The sequence below is a fragment of the Alligator mississippiensis genome, chromosome 1, assembly GCF_030867095.1.
Source record: "Alligator mississippiensis isolate rAllMis1 chromosome 1, rAllMis1, whole genome shotgun sequence".
NCBI lineage: Eukaryota > Metazoa > Chordata > Crocodylia > Alligatoridae > Alligator > Alligator mississippiensis.
This window is the reverse complement of record NC_081824.1, coordinates 178,818,829-178,836,436: the sequence shown is the minus strand read 5'-3', so window position 1 is coordinate 178,836,436 and position 17,608 is coordinate 178,818,829. Positions and strand designations below refer to the sequence as shown.

Sequence of the window (17,608 nt, the reverse complement as noted above, 5' to 3'; positions counted from 1 at the left end):
CAGGGATCCCAATTGAACATCAAAAGAAATTATTAGTATAGTTTCCTTTTGCTTTGACCACCATTGTCTGTCTCCAATTCTTTCTTCTAAGCCTTGTATTTTTAGTCTTATAGATGGTGACCCAACAGGGATACAACCTTCTACACTCAGGTAATATATGTGCCTTCTATAAAATATTTTCTGTATTTTTTCCAAAGTCAAGTTAGTAATAGTCAGAATGCTTTTTTAAAAGATTTTTTAAAAATCCAGACATATAACATTTACACAGAGTTTATGCCAGATACAAACTGGGTGAACAGAAATGTTTCGAAAATTTTTTTAAAAAAACCTCTTTTGCATCCCAAATGAATAAGAGAGCCCATAAATAAACATTCTAAACACATTTTAAAACCATTATCCATTATGCATCAAGTATTACATATTATGCATTCTGTAAACTTTATTTCTATTTTGTAAGCTTTAGTAATATGGCAGCACTAAGAGCATGTAATCATTGCTGAGAGAATTAAGTAAATAAAAATAATATTTAAAAATAAAATCTATTCCACCTTTAAGTTTCTACCAAGACTTACATTTAGAGCTCTGTGTAGCTCTCGATGAACTCACTGTTATCACCCAAAGAGAAATGGATGGTATGCCCATTTCTACACACACCTTGTTTTCACTAGTTACCTGTGCATCCCTATGAGGTCTGTTGCACTCTTTAGGAAATGTTAGTTTAATGAAATGCTAGTTTAAGGAATTTATTCAGGTAATCAAAGAACATACTTATTTTTAAATATCTGCTTTTAAACACAACTTCTTGTCGTAAGAAGACGTCACACAATTCCATTCCTAATGGGGGACCTGTTGTTTGGCACTTCATTGTCCATAAAAGAGAGATAGGTGGGCTACTGAAAAGGAAACAACTAGAATCCAGGAGCCAAGCACTGAAGCTATGTCTCAACCCCATATTTCTTCTGTGATATTGGACAGACTTTTTAAAACAGAGCTTCCCAAACTATTCCTCAGCATGACCCTATTTATGGCCCTGTTTCCCCAGCATGGCCCCTCACTCCCAAACCACAGCCCCCACCCCTACGACCCCATCTGCTGATGTTGCAACCCCATTTGGGGTTGCAACCCACACATCTTGTGCTCCGTTTCCTTATCTGTAAAATGGGGATAGTACTTATTACCCTACCTCAGAGAGATATTGAGAGGACTGAATAATTACTTAGGCAGAAAATGGCAGGTGCTCCCAAATGAAATAATTGAAACACCTTGTTTAAATGCATTTAGGTTTTAAAGGTACAGATAGGTGGGCAGGTTAAAAAAAATTGGTCAACATTTACATGGTATTTGGAAAAAAATGGCCCATTAAAATATTTTCAAGTCCTGTTTGCAGGGTGGGTTTTAAAGCAATTCATCCGTGAGCCTTGTTATATGATGCCAAAGTCCCACTTACTGAGGGATTATGCAAGGGTCTATGTGGCCACATTTCTTTGCAGGACCAATAACTAGAACCATGAAGAAAATTTCTAAGTTGTAACAGTAATTGCTTCCTCAGTATAACAGCAATAACAAGGTACAGTTGCACAAATGCCCCATGCTGGTTACATATATGCTTAAACTCACACTGGATTCTCTAGACATTAAACATTTGGGCTTTTTGCAGAGATTTACAAAAACAAAAAATCTACCACTAATTAAATGAACTGATTTAAATGGAAAATTAGTATCCAAGTGTACTAATTATTTAATTCTAAATTAAAATTCTGATATAAAGTTGATGTAGATATAAAAATATGATCCAGCGCTTTAAAAATCCCTTTCCAAAACATGTGTCTCTTTCTAGCATTGATTATACAAGTGAACTCTATAAAATGAAGTCAATATACACAAGGTATATAGTAGGACTAGTCTAACTTGTAATATAAAGTCCTTCTTTCCCCCTCCACAGAAAATGATGTACATCATATACATCAGAGAATAATAAACATTGCAATCCATATCCACAAGGTATTTAAAAATCATAGACCTTATCACATGTGCTTTAATCAAACACTGTAGATTTAAGTGGTGAAGCATCTGATCTGACATACCAGATACAACACTGACTAAAATCAATAAAATAATACTATATCTTAAGGGTGGACATCATTAAAACTGCTGTAGAACAAATACCAAAGTTAAAAAATTAAATATAAGACTACACTCTCAACCTTGCCTAGATTAAGTAGATGAAAAGATAATCCCAGAAATTTCTCTTTCAGGAATTTTCCCTTCGGGAGAAAAACAGCCACAAACCTTAGCCCAATTAACAATCACACTACTGGAATTTGATAAATAGGCAGATCAATTAAATTCATAACTGCTCCCAAAATCATCTGATACCAACATTCAGCTGACAGAATTGGCTTATCCAAAGAAAAGTATCTCTCATTATATTAATGCATTAAATTGATTCCCATCTACAATGTGCGTGAAAACATTCTTCAAATGAATGTTTTGTTGGTGAACTTTTTAGATATTGGAGGGATCCAGGGTGCCTGGGAAAATAGATTTTAAAACTTCACATACTTTAAGAACAAACATCAGAAATGTCTATCTATGAAATTTAATTTCTAACAAAGAAATTCAAACGACTCAATTTCAAATGCAATATTAAAGTTTCACTGGAAGAGGCAATTTTTGAGAAACCTTGATGTTTGGCTTTGAAACTGAAAGACTGATATTAGATAATTTCCATACCTGCAGAAACTTTCTTCAGAAATTGGGGGATTTTCACCCACAGGAGGCAAATGTTAAGATTAATTATATTTTTTGCCCATGCATGCAATTTTTTATACAGGCCAAATTACTTTGCTCATTAAAGTTACTTTTTGTCTACACTGCAGGATACCCATTTCTTCAAATTTCTGTTTCTCAGATTTGAAAGGATAAAATATTTTTGACAACCCTGACCTTTTTTCACCCTGTCTTCTCACCAGAGCAGAGGGAACTGGAGATTTACTACCATGTAACAGTACATCTAAGCATTTAATGCTATTTGCATCCATGTACAGCTTCAACTCATATGAACTGGACTTAATAAAAAAAACTGCCTTTTCAGCCCCTGGGTATCTGCAAGCAGCTTTGGTGCTGGGCTGCCTGCATGCTCTTTAAAGTCCTGGAGCAGGGGGAGCCAAATAGCAGTCCCCGGTTGCTCCTGTCTGGAGAGCATGACAAAGCACTCGCCAGCCACGGGGGTTTTAACATCTTGCTGCCCTTAGCTCTATTATCCGTAGTGCTGTAAATTTTGTAGTAGTACAAAAACAATGACTATAGGGAGCCAATGTATCTTCTTTCCCCCACTACTTTAATTTAGCCCCATAGACGTACATGTGCATGCGTGCATGTTGTGGGATGGGTAAAAATAACTAAAACCAAAACAGTCTTTTGTCAGGTAAGCCTAGATTATATCATATCATGTAATTAGAAAAACTACTTTAACATAAACATAGTGATATGAGTATTCTAATCTTTTTCAATCAACCAAAATACCCCATTAAATTGTTAACTTAAATACCAACTGATTTAAAATAAAGAGCAATTTTTAATATCTTACAGGCGCTGTTAGAGTACAAGGTAAAATATCTTGCTAACCAGACAAATTTCTCAAGTCACAAAAATCGTCCTTCCCTTTATATTGTGGGGAAAGGACTGTCATTCTTTAACTATTATATTTCGGAATCTTCTAGGGTTCTCAAAGAGATACTGGAAAAATAAACATAGTCAAAATATGACAGATGAAAATCGGCTTGGGCTGTATTTAATGATTCACAGTGTCAGCAGTATTGAAAAGTCTGTAAACCTTTTTTGGCTACTTTTTTATAAACTTAAGAAAAAGACATGACAATGTTTGGCCCAAGAGTTCCATAGAAAGTGTCCAAGAAAACTCAATCCACTGGGCAATTTATTTTACATGGCTTGTACAAATGGTTAATTTGCTTCATCATCAACATTATGTTTGTCTGTTATACAAACAGCTGCAACCCTTGTGGCAAGAAAATCATCCGAAGAATAACAAATTTAGCATGGCTAAGTGCCTTAGAAGTTGTATCTTAACAATCTCATGCTTATGGATTTCTAGGCTATGAGGTTAGGGAGCAGATATTTTGTCAGTCATTTGACAATGTTATACAAGTTGCTTAAAAGGAAATAACCTGCAAGGTCAAAGGAAGGTTTTTGTGCAATCTCTCTAAATACATCCCTTGAAGGAATGCCAATGAAAAGCTGATTGAAAGAGCAATTTCTTTTTTTGCTCTTAGAGCAAAAAGGAACCAGAAGCAATTCAGAGTATTCAGAGTAGAAAAAGTTCCTTTGCTTTATGGCTGAGACAGGACTAAGCTTTATTATGCAGCAGTAACTATGTCCTTTAGAAAAAGTTGCAACTATCTGATCATGGGTACCAAACCAGGACAATTTTCAGTCTTGAAACTACACAGGAAAACCACTGACGCTGTGCTCTTGAGAAGGCTTCTTGCAGGCATTCAATCACTCACATATGACAAGAAAAACCAATCTAACAATTCATTCTCAGGAGAGAAAAGAAACCTGCCAATAAACTATTTAAAATGACTTCTGTTTACTGAGCAATGCAACCATCACTAGTATGTCTTCAAGTTAAGTGTTTTTCTTCCTGTCTTTTATGCTCTACCATTTCATTTACGTTTTCAACAGATGAGGGTTGTAAAATGAAGGGGGCGCAGTACAAATCCCTAAGAAACATCTGCTTTACACCCTGCACTGAAGCTTCAGTTGTAATGAGAAGTTGACTAGATACAAAGAGCAACCTAGTGGTGATCTCTTCCTCAGCCAAACCAGTCTGATTGCCATAATGAAGGAGGTCCACAGTCTCTGTTTACATTTATATAAATTTTCTAGTGGAAGAGAAGCAAACCAAAAGCTATTGGAACGAATCAATTAGAGTCTAATCTTCTCTAGTACTTGATCTCTTTGTAATCTGGATCTAAGAGAACCAGTTTATTTACTGCCAATTTAACATCAAGAATTAGAGTTAGCTTTTCAAAGACAGAGACAATCTTTCTCTCTGGAATAGCCAAAAATCTCTTAGCGGTGATGAGATCCACCACTAGCAGAATTGATGACACATCACAAGTTCAAATATCAATAATGCAGAAACAGCTCCAAGCTTTTTCTGTTCTTCAAAATATGACAAGATTATTCATTACCACTCATAATATTCCTAATGGTATTTAGGTGTCTAACTACTATTTAGGTGTCCAGTTCCCATGAAGTTAGGCACCTAAATGCCTTTGGGGATCTAAGCAAAAGTGCCTGGCTGAGATCAACTCATGAACAAACTGCTGGCGGAAATTAAACTGCTGGTGGAAATTAAACCCGTGTGAAATCCATGCTGACTGGCTGGAAAAAAAATTAAAATGTGCAGCCATGGAACAGTCTCTTCTCAGGGAAGATGCATACACACAGTTGGTCTGCACTTAGTCTGTGGGTTAGTCCTTCTAGATTTCTGACTGATGCCAAGCTGCCTCGCACACCAGTGCTTCTGGGGTACACATATCACAAACTCTGGATACATAGAAGCCTGCACCTCAGATCGGTGGATGAGAAGAGTCCCATTACCTCCTAAAGTAATTACATCAATGCATCTACATGGATATGAAGCCTTGAGGAAGCTATGGGATATGAAGCTACCATATTTTCCTCACATACAACGCACAGCTTTTTTTCCCCACAGCAGCAGAAAAAAGGCTCCCGGTGGGCTTGGACATTTGGCCATGAGGGCTGGGAGGAAGAGTGGAGGCAGTGTTAACTGCTGTGGCCAGAACACAAGCTGGGCCTGTGGCCAGACCCCATGCGCTGGTTCTGGAGCTATGCGCCAGGTTGAACTGGGCACACCAAATCTGAGACCACATGCTGGCTCAGATCCAAGATGCAGCTCTGAAGCCAGAGCACAGGGCTGGACCCATGGTGTGGCTCCCAGCACCACTGCAGCAGGATCAGGTCCAACCTCCCCATGTGGCCCCCGAGCCCCCTCATGTGGTCCCTGTACATTTGACACCCCTGATCTAGGCTCAGGATAGGGACTCTTTTTCTAGAATGGTCTATTGCAAAGATAAAACTCATTAATGTAGACACAGCTTTCTTAGGAACAAGTCCAGGACTGTGCAGCAGACTCCTGAAAGAATAAAGCATGACAAATCTCACCAATTTCCATTCCAAGTGAAAGACTCAACTCTCCTCTCTTTTTTTCTTCACTAATACAATTTCAAAAATCCCAGTACATGGGGATCAAAAAGTATGTGTGCCAACTGCTAGTCAAGTTACTTAAGGTAGTACTGGAAAGCATGCAAACCAAACAGTGAGGAGCAGTGTCAGAAGCCGAATAAAGCAAAATAATGCAGTATCAGCTTTACCTTTCTGAGGCTATGAGCATTTCGTAGTTTTGGAACTTCTGCAAAAGGCCTAGTCTTTTCTGCCTTTCCCAGTTTGGAAGGAAAGAATGTAATAAAGTTTTATTCTAGGGCTTAATCTAAACCCAAAGTTTTTCCGTTGCCTTCCATCAGCACTGAATCAGGCCTTCACTGATTGTGATATATGTAAATGGTATATTCACATTTTTTAGGATAGGATTTAAAATAGAGGATTCAAAGAACTTTTTAGGGTGTGAGATGGAGGGCTGTGGATAAAAAAATTCATGTCATTTCATAAAGGCCTCTGTGATGAAAACTCTCCTTTTGTGAGCTTTGAGTTAGGAAATACTAAAACTGTACCCTCAGGAGAAAAGGCAGGCTAAGATTTTTTCCTTTCTCCTCTACAAATTACACCTGGGTTTCAACATAAAGAACTAAGAGCCCAGGACCTATCTGGAGACAACTAGTTGGCTTTGCTGAACCAATCTGAGGTGCAAAGTTCTGACCTAAGTGGACTCTGGCTAAGTACAGACAGTCAAAATGCCTAAGGTTGAATGGATTCAATCTTCACAGGTTAGTCTAAACTGCATACACTGAACCAATAAGCAAGTGAACAGACAGTCACTCTGATTTCAGAAATGCAGCCATATGCCTGCAGTGGCCCAGGCCTAGTGCTGGGGACGGGGGGTGTATGAGCATGCCCCCCTGGTGTGCTGGAGCAGACAGTCTGGGCCTACGGGGAGAGGCACAAAGCCTCCTGGGAGGCTGGGAGACAGTGAGTTTACTTGAATCTGGAGGGGATCTGGGACAGAAGTTGAATAAACTGATTTCACCTAAATCAGTTAAATCTACATCCATCCAGGTTTATATTAAACCGGTTTGGGCCATTTTGAAAGTGGTTTATGTGCACTGAACTTCTGTTGTGTTACAGATTTGAACCAGTTTCCAATCACTTATACCGATTTATGTGCAACTTCTGTCCCTAGCCTCTGTCATCTGGGTGATCCATTTCTTTTTCTGATTCTATTTCTAAGAAAGATCCATTTCCTTTTCCGATTCTGTTTCTAAAGGAAGATGTGAGGTGGCTGGCTGAATAGTAGGAACAGTTATTAAAGGCACTGAGCTCAGCATATTACAGGATTAGCTCCTAAAATCTTCTAGGGGTCTATTATGGGTATAGCTGTCCAAATGAAGGTGGTACAACACAAGCCTGAAAGAGTTCTGTCAAATGCAGCTACAACGGTGCTATGGATTGGTTTAGTCATTCCTGTCCTCCGCAGGTCTTCCTTCTTTTTTAATGATATGCAGACAAAAATTTAAGCCACAGTAAGAAATTCAATAAATGCCTCGACTAAAAGCAAAAGGAGGAAAACAAGTGACTTAACAAGAGAAAGCTGCTGAAAACATGGTGAACTTAGCTGCAGCAAGAAAACAAGTAGAAAGAAAAGAAAAGAAGGCCTGCCCCCAGAATACCAGTAGTTGAAAGGCACAAAAGAGCTTTGTTGGAACTGGCTGCCAACTCTGCGTAGTAGATGAGGAGCAATACCCTGTAGTCAGCAGTGATAGCAGTTGGATCACAGAATGTTATTTAGAGCAAGGTAACATATGAGCCACAAACATCCTTCTCGGATTTACCAGTTGACATTCTGTTTTCACTCTCTTGGAAATTGTTCTTAACATATTTTTCATGATGAACAGTAAGTGCCAACATCTGTAAGTGCAGCTTAAAAGAATGTGGCGTTTCCTGAGAATATGAAATATACCCGCAAGTTCCTGTATCGTAATGGTAAAGTTAGACACACAATATTCTGGCTCCTTTTTATGTAAAAAAAAGTAATGTATTTTCATCTAGGTCAACTGGAAATCATCCAGCCATCTTTGGCTATAACTTACCCCAAAATAATTCGTAACCAGGGAATTTCAGATTGGGGCAAGAAATAAATTTTCTCTTTCTTTTATATCTGAGAGGGTTTTTAACATTAAATGTAAAAATAACCCAGATGTTCATGTAATATCTACTGCAAAGAACAAATAAATTTATCTCTGTCCCACATTAATGTGGGTCAGTTTATTTTTATACTATGAAGAGTCTTAAAAGCACACTATTAATCTATCAGTGTTAAACACCACCTTAATTCAGCCTCTTTGTACACATGCATTATGATACAATATTTAACTACATGATCAGAAACTATTTTTCCACAGATACCATCCACTAAATATGAAGGACATGACATGGGGTGGAATCAGGGTTGTGTGGTGAAGGAAGCTGTTATGTGTAGGATCCTGCTTAGTTTGCTACAGAAGTTGGAAGATGAATAAAGCAAGGAATTGCAGAACAAAAAAAAAAGGTCTCATGGTTAAGGCAGTTGAAGGATATTTTGGAAAACCAGATTCTTTCTTCCTTTGCCATGGAGTTTGTGTGATGCTAGGTGAACCACTAATCCAGCTTTTTTATGGGGATCCCCAAATTGCATCTTTCTCTTTTTTGTGTGCCCATCCCAAAACTCCAATTCCATGATTTGCAGAAGTGCTGAGCACTAACACTTCAACTAAAGGCAACTGGAGCTATGTTTTGAACTGAACACATGAAGTGCTGTGTAATGATTGGTAAATGAAGTACTATCCACCCTGTACACTGAATAAGGAAGGGGCCCTGTCAAAAAATTGTTCTAGATTATGTCATCAAAGACTATCACAATACACATGCACAAGAAAGTGGAAGAAGCACCCTTAGTACTGGCACTACATAACCTTTGGGTGGTGCTTGATTTTGCATGGAAACTTAAAAATATTATTTTAATGTTGGTTATGGATGTGTGTTTGTGCTTGTAACTTCGGGGGGGGGGGAGGTTATTTTTAATTAAAAAGAACTACAACTAGAAAACCCAGAGCTTCTCTCATGTGGCATCATACTGATACATGTTTCATCAGCAGGACTGGCACCTTCAGGTCCACAGCACAGCCTGCTGCTACATGCAAGCTAAGTGTGTGTCATCCTCGATGTAGACAAACACTCATGAGGCATACAACATACATTTTGCTAATTCATTTCACAGGTGCATGCAGACAACAGGACCAGTGAAACTGGAATCTTTAGCTGTACCATAGACTGGGGAGGGAAGTGTGCCTCAGGAGGTGTTCTCTCTTCTGCCTACTTTCCCAGTGTGTGAGCCTTCTGCCTTGTCCCCTCCAAGCTTGTCGCTGCCTCATGTCTTCCCCAACCTGGCTCCTCATCCTAGATCCCATTTCCCTTACCTGGCCAGCCCTAAACCTCCATGTCCTTTCCCAGACTCCCTCTCCAGTCCTAATCTCTTTGTTCAGTCATTCACAGATTCTGCCACTCCAGCCAGAAGTATATTACGGGCATACATCAGGGCCTGGGGGAGCATCTGTTCACCAAGGCACCCAGGGAAAGACAAGAAACAATGAACACAAACTGCTTGAAGATCCCTTCAGACTGGACATAAGGAAAAGCTTTACAAGTTGAGTGCTGAGGGTCTGGAACGGACTCCCCCCTGAGGCAGTACTGTCACCCACCCTGGCAATCTTCAAAAAACATCTTGGCACACACCTTGCTGGGGTCATTTGACCCCAGCAGTCTTTCCTGCCCAAGTGTAAGGGGGCTGGACCTGATGATCTTGTAAGGTCCCTTCCAGCCCCTAAAATCTATGAATCTATGAATGAATCCCAGCATCTCTGTCTACAGTCCCATTGCCCAGCCAGACCCAGCCTCCCCTACCAGATTCCTAACCAATCTTTTCTCTTCCCGTGGTGGCTCACAATCCTCCCCTTGCCTTACCCCTCCCATTTCTTTGCTAAACGAATCAAAGTCTTCCACAAACCCTTCTCCCCAGCCTAGTTTCCTTGTCCAGTAAGTCCCCCAGTGTCTGCCAGAAATTCCCAGTCCTAGTGTCTTTATTGTTCTCTCCCTACCAGCCTTCATGTCTAATGCCTCTGTCTTAACTTACTGTGTTTGAACTCTCAACCCCCATCCCCTTGTGCTATTTCTACCTTCTGCATTCAAAGCAAACAGCTCCCCTATCCATGCTGCCTGGGCCTAGCATGGGATCAGTGATAGCACAGGAGAGACTGGCTCTCCTTTCAGTCCTGGTTCCCCAGCGTGGCATGACTCAAAGCAGCTGGAAGCAGCAGTTGCAGGGGTAATCCTGCTCAGTACTGGGCTGGAGCATGTCCAGTACAGACTAAATCTTGAGATTCTGCCATGCTATATTAGATTTGTACTGAGCATGTATAAGCTATACATTTTTAAAGATTTGCAACCTTTTGAAAAACTAAACTACAGACCACCACCTTGCTCTCTCTCTCTCTCTCTCTATATATATATATATTAACAAAAATGTGTATATAAAAAAAAGAAAACCAATCCAAAACAAACAACTCCCCCCCACCAAAAAACAAAACAAAAACAAACCAAAACCAAGTACCATTTTCAGTTAAGGAATGTGGCCATCTTCAAAATACTTGCATACAGTAAATGCCTTAAGTTCAGCAGACTGATTCTTGCATCAGATGTTGAAAGTATCACTGTCTGGGAATTAAGAAGTACAGGGTGCCCCTGCTTAATGCGGTTTCAGGTAGCACTATTTTGCTACAGCGCTCATTTAAAATTAATACGTTTCACTTAGCGCTCAGCAAAGCAGCAGCAGTGGCAAGAAGCGGTGAGTGGCAGCGAGTAGACAGGCAGGCATGACCTCAGGGCCCATACTGGTGCCGCAGGGCCAGGACCAGCAGGGGCCCAGGGCAGGGCAGCAGGAGCATGGGGCCGGGGCTGGCACATGGTGCCAGAGCGGGTGGGGGGTGGGGAGAAGTGGCAGCAGGGAGAAGCATAAGTGTGGTGGTGAAGCCGGCAGGAGTGTGGGGTGTGGGCTGGCACATGGGGCCAGGATGGCCAGCAGGCAGGCAGAGGGGTGAGGAGAGGCAGCAGTGATGGCGAGAAGCAGAAGTAATCAATTATTTCTATTTACATTAAACCCTATGGGGAAATGGGTTTCGCTTAGCATGGTCCCGCTTAATGCTTGGTTTTCCCGGAACCAATTAAGAGCGTTAAGCAGGGGGTTGCCTGTATGGTTAGTGTCACTCAGGTTTATACAAGTCATATTCCTGTAGAAGGACTCTAGAAAGCTGCAAAAGCCTTTTGCTCTCCTGTCTTACAAGAAGTTACAGCTTGGTGCACCCCCATGCCGAGGATAGCGCAGGCCCAGAACAGGAATCATGTAAATTCGAACCCAGCTCACCCAACTCCTGTATAGATTGCACACTTCAGCGGGTCTTTTTGGCACTTCTATCTAATAGTTGATTGAATCAGCCATTAGATAAAAGTGACAAAAAAGTCCCACTGAAGTACATGTTCTATAGATGTTAGGGGAGCCAGGTCAAACTGACCAACTTCCTCTTCTGGTAAAGCGCTGTTTGTTTTTTTCACATGCGTCTGTAGCCAAAGTTTTCATTGTTAACTGTCTCACAGCTGCTAAGAAATTTGCACTATTTATTGGCTTAACACTGTAGCTTATGCCTGAAAGACCAATTGAACTGGATCAGGACAAATGAGCTGCTGCATGCACTCTATAATATTTTGATGAGGCTTGTGGTATGGGAACAACACTTCATTATTTACAAGAACTTATATATAAGACCTCTTTACAATAAAGAAGGGCAGTCTTCCCACTGCTTTTGTAAGTGTGTGAAGCCCAACCTTGTTGCTGTTGTCCTATACTAGGAAGTTCCTGGTTCCCTACCTACACTGTCTCCTGGCATGCCATACTTCCTGGAGATTCTGTTTCCAGGAGGACTTGCTCTATGTCACACATTTGGCTTTGACTCTGGTAACATCTTTTTCTCAACATTTAGCTTTCCAAAAGCAAGGTATATAGGTTTCCCTGGATTTGTGTGGGTTCTATTTATATGAATTTGCTTTTATGCAATGACCTTTTATATACCCAAAATTCATTATATGCAAGGTAAATTTGCTCTTATGTGATCAGCATAGGCATGCTGCCCCTCCTCCAAGCAGGTAAGTCTGTGAGGGGAGGAGACAGGGCCGTGAGAGGAGAGGACAGGAGTGGTGAGGGGAGGGGAAAGGGCCATTGGGCCAGGGCCCCACTCACCCCAGTCCCTGCTGCAGCAGCCCCAGGAGCAGCCGAAGCCAGCTGCCTGCAGCCGCTGGGCTGCACTGTGCCCTGAACTCTCTGGGGCTCCGCTTCCCCCGGGCCACTGTGCCCTGAACCCCTGGCGCAGCACAGTCCAGCGGCTGCAAGCAGGTGGTGTTTGCCATTCCCGGGGCTGCAGCAGGGGTGGGTGGCAGCTTGCAGCAAGATGAGAGCAGGCTGGGGCCAGCAGCTGCTTCAGACTGGGGCCGGCAGTGGCACTGGGCTCTTCCTGGTGCTCAGGGCGGGCTGCGTCTACAGGAAGGGGACTGCTGCCACCTCAAAATTCACCGTAGTGCCCCCCAGCACCACTGCCAAGTGCCGGGAAGTGCCCCAGCCTGCAGCGGCTGCCAGCCCCAGCCTGCTCTCATCCTGCTGCAGGCTGCCACCCGCCCCTGCTGCAGCCCTGGGAGCAGCAGACGCTGCCAGCTTGCAGCCTCTGGGTTGTGCCATGTTGCGGGGTTCAGGGCACCATGCCCCGGGGAAAGTGGAGCCCCGGGGGGTTTGGGACACAATGCAACACAGTGGCTGCAGGCATATAGCGTTGGCTACTCTCAGGGCCACGGTGAGTGAAGAGAAGTGGAGCAGTGGGGTGAGTGGGGAGAAGTGGGGTGCCACCCACCCCGAGTGCCAGGAAGAGCCCGGTGCCATCCCTGCTGCAGCCCCGGGAGCAGCAGACGCTGCCTGCTCGCAGCCGCTGAGCTGCCCCGTGTACCTCTCCCTGCCCCTTCCTTACCCTCAGCCTCACTCCCTCCTTCCCTCTCTGCCGTGGGAACGCATCCCTATCTGTTCCACTGTAAACTGGGTTTGCTTTATGTGGATTTGATTTATGTGCCATTCTCCAGGAACGCATCTACTGCATAAATTGAGGGAAACCTGTATGTCTTATTTAGGGGTATTGGTATGCAAGACAAAAAGGCATTTATTTGTCTTTTAAAAATGTTTTGTCACATTCCTCATCTCCATGTTCCTTCACTGTTTTGTTTTTTTTTCTCCATGTGGTAACACCCAAATATAAAAGAAAATGTTGCTTATGCTTAGATATGCTTCAGTAAACAATTTGATTCATTATTATTCATATTTTAAGTAATACTGACTGAAAGTCTGAATCATGACCAGAGACTAAGTTATGCTAAGTACTGAACAAGGACATATGATGATGAGGATGTTCTTTCTTGTCCTAATACCCTCTTAAATTTACCTTTTAGTAATTTATGCTGTTTTTTTCTTGCATTTCACTCAGCTCAAACTGTACAAGTAATTATACCTTTTCCTTCTGTTAGTTTATGTAGATAATCACAATGATAGTGTAGTTGCATTTTGATATTACATCTTGTTATTTCTTAAATACAATTTGAAGTTCTACTTCCACTTCTATTGTTTGAAAAAAGTCATAAATCATTTAAATAAGGACTTTTAAAAAATGTGCATCCTTAATAAGGTTACTTAAATTGGAAGTGATCATTTACCATGCTGCTATCATTACACATGCACACACATGTTAAAAGAATGTTTTCCTGTTACAATATCAAATATTTGAAAGTTTGGAAATATGAAAGTTATGGCTGCTGGGGCAACCTGATCTTAACCCCACAGTGGGTTTGCATTATGACAGTCTTTACCCAAAAGACTGTTTTAGGATCCATCTCATCATTTCTATACCAGCTATAGCCATCACAATCCTGAGTGTTTTTTCTTCATTAAGTGACCACTACAAAGTAAAACCAAATTATACTGTTTTTTTTATTAATTCACTCAATTCTCACAGTGCTTTTAATTATTCAGATGATGTACATTAATTTGCTTGGTTACATTTGCATATATAACACCACATGGTAGCTGAATTAATACAAACAGACTGGAATTTACCATGAAGATGCTAGTTTAAACTGACAGTGGAAAATACATTTCCAGTACCCATGTTTACTTTGCATTGTATAATTTCCATAAACAATTGACTCTTACATAAAGGACAGAGACCGTGCTCTCATGCCACATTTATTTATGCTTTAGTGTTTCATGAAAGCAGGGAATTTATTATGTCTCTGGCAATTCATTTGTAAAATGCACTTTTGGGCCCAGTATACTACTGTATCAATTCTTGGCAGAACCAAAAGTTTGTAGAAAGTAAAATTCATGTTATCAAAATTCTGTGTTTAAACTTTCAAAAGATCCTCGTTGTTCTCATGTAATTTACTGCCCCCTCCCCCATCCCCAAATCTAGCCTTGCAGGCTATCTAAAGAGGACTTAAGGTCTCCTTTGAAACAATCTAACCCTGTAGATTTGTTTTAATGTGTTAGCCAGAAGGGTCCCACTTGCACCAGATATTTAAATTATTCTTTCATAGTCCAAATACACCATCAGTACAACATTTCTTGTCAATGCAGGCTCACAGCAGAAGGTAAAAGCCTAATCCTGTAAATGCCTTCATATAACTATTTGCAAAGCTGAAATGGAGGGAAGAATTCAAACTAGGATCCCTTATACTGGGGCAGACCACTGTACTTCTGAATGTTTGCTAGGACAGGCTAAAACTAAGCATTATAAACTGTATTCATGAATAAATTAATTGGAAGTATTTATTACATTATTACTTTTCTCAGTAGTTGGAGGGGACAGGAGTAGGAGTTTTGGCCTCAAACTGCAGCACAGGAAATTTAGGCTGGAGATTAAGAAGAACCTTCCGACCATGAGGTTGTTCAAACATCGAAACAGGCTACCTAGAAAAGTTGTGGAATCTCCATCTCTGGAGTTTTCAAGAGCAGGTTAGACAGACACTTGCCTGGGATGATTTAGTCACAGATAATCCTGTCTTAGTGGACAAGATGACCTCAGGAGGTTCCTTCCAGCCCTACTTCCCTATGATCCTATGATTACATTGTGATATATAATTAAGCAATATATTAATAATTATGAAGGAAACACACATTCAGGTCAATACTATCCTTTAGGCCCCTGGCACACAAGTTACATTTATAGCATGACTAATGTTTAAATAGTACCATAAATAGCAATGTGCCACGTGTTCAGCCAATTTAAGTTGCCATAAAATGGCAAAAGGCAGATTAGATTTGCATCTTTATAGGATAACTAAATAATATATATTAGAGCAGTGGTTCCTAAACTATGGGCCAGAACCCCAAATGGGATCACAACATCAGTGGATGGGGTCAAGATAAACAGGATCTGGGGGGGCACAGCCCCTCCCCCCCCAGCTCTGCTTTGGCCATGCCACCTGCAGGGCAAGGGACAGGGGGTGGGAGGAAGTGGGGGTGGGGCTCTGCGCTCTGCTCCAGCCGCAGCAGCTACTGCCTCGCACGGGTGGCAGCCAGGGCTTGGGCGCTGCGGGCCCTAGCCCTGGGGGTGGGGGGCTACGGGTTGAGAATGAGGGGCACTGGCAGGGCCAGGGGGCTGCAGGTAGGGAGTGAGGGGCACCTTGGGGTAGTGGAGGGCTGCAAGGTGAGAGTGAGGGACCATGCTGAGGAAATGAGGTGATAAATGGGGCTGTGCCGAAGAAAAGTTTGGCATGCACAGTATTAGAAAGAGAGAGTATGCAAGTGAGCAAGGGGATGTAGGTTTTAGCTGTGCTGGTCTAAGGGCATAGGCAGACAAGGTTCTTTGGGTGAATCTGATATCTTTTATTCGACCAATTCAAATAGTTAGAATTTTTTTTTCTTTTTTTGCAAGCTTTCTGGTATAAATACCCTCCATCAGGCTGAGGACGCGTCTGCAGTTTGTGTGCGCGCTTCTCCTGGATGGAATGAATAGTAAAGAAGCCAGAGACTGGGCTGGTATGTGTGTGAGACAGGCAGTCAGTGAAGAAGTCAATAGAGGAGTCAGTGGATTATGAAAATTCTCCTAATGCTTTTTTTTGCCAGAATTTCTCTCAAAAGTAGCTTCTTCTAGAAAGAACTGGATTCAATACTGACAAGTGCAGGATGCTGCACCTAGGGAGAAAGAACCAGCAACATACCTACTGACTGGGGAACTCCCTTCTCATCAGCACAGAGGCAGAATGGGATCTTGGAGTCATTGTTGATTCCAAGATGAACATGGGCCACCAATGTAAGGACTCGGTCAGTAAGGCTAACCGCACCTGGTCATGCATCCACAGATGCATCACGAGCAGGTCCAAGGAGGTGATCCTCCCCCTCTATGCAACATTGGCTAGGCCACAGCTGGAGTACTGCATCCAGTTCTGGGCGCCGCACTTCAGGAGGGATCTGGCCAGCATTGAGAGGGTCCAGAGGAGGGCCACTCACACGGTCAGGGGGCCGCAGGGCAGGCCCTACGAGGATAGGCTACGGGACCTGAACCTGTTCAGCCTCCACAAGAGAAGGCTGAGATGGGATCTGCTGGCCATCTATAAACTTACAGGGGGGACCAGCAGGGAATGGGAGAGACCCTATTTCCCTGAGCACTACCAGGAATAACTAGGAATACCGGCCACAAGTTGATTGAGAGTAGGTTCAGACTAGACATCAGGAGGCACTACTTCACAGTTGGGGCAGCTAGGATCTGGAACCAACTTCTAAGGGATCCTACCCTGGGGATCTTCAAAAGGAGGCTAGATAATCACCTAGCTGGGGTCATTTGATCCCACCACTCATTCCTGCCCATGGCAGGGGGTCAGACTTGATGATCTGCTCAGGTCCCTTTCGACCCTATCAACTATGAATCAACTATTAAAATAAAGTTTATTTAAAAGATCTTGGTATGATGTTGTGCACATAATCACTTCTGAGCCGTCACATTTAGGAAGCTGAAGCAGATATTCACAAGAACTCAGGAATTAAAAACTGTCACTCAAGCACCTAAATATACGGCCCAATTCTGGGGCTAGATGAGGTCCCATTTAGATACCTCATTGAAGGGGCCAGGTCTTCCAAAGTGCTTAAAACCTCATATCTTTGTTATAAGAAGAGTTGCTGGGTCTGAACATTCTTTAGTACCTGGCCACTTCATTTAGTTGCTGAAATGGAAACCTAAGAAAACCTGACCCTAGTTTGGGTGTTCAGCAG

The 17,608-nt window shown here is 42.0% G+C and overlaps 1 protein-coding gene across 4 annotated transcripts in view; it reads right to left on the bottom strand.

The window, feature by feature from the left end:
* Positions 1–17,608, bottom strand: part of CDC42BPA (CDC42 binding protein kinase alpha) — a 349,488-nt gene that overhangs the window by 223,613 nt on the left and 108,267 nt on the right. The window lies entirely within an intron of this gene.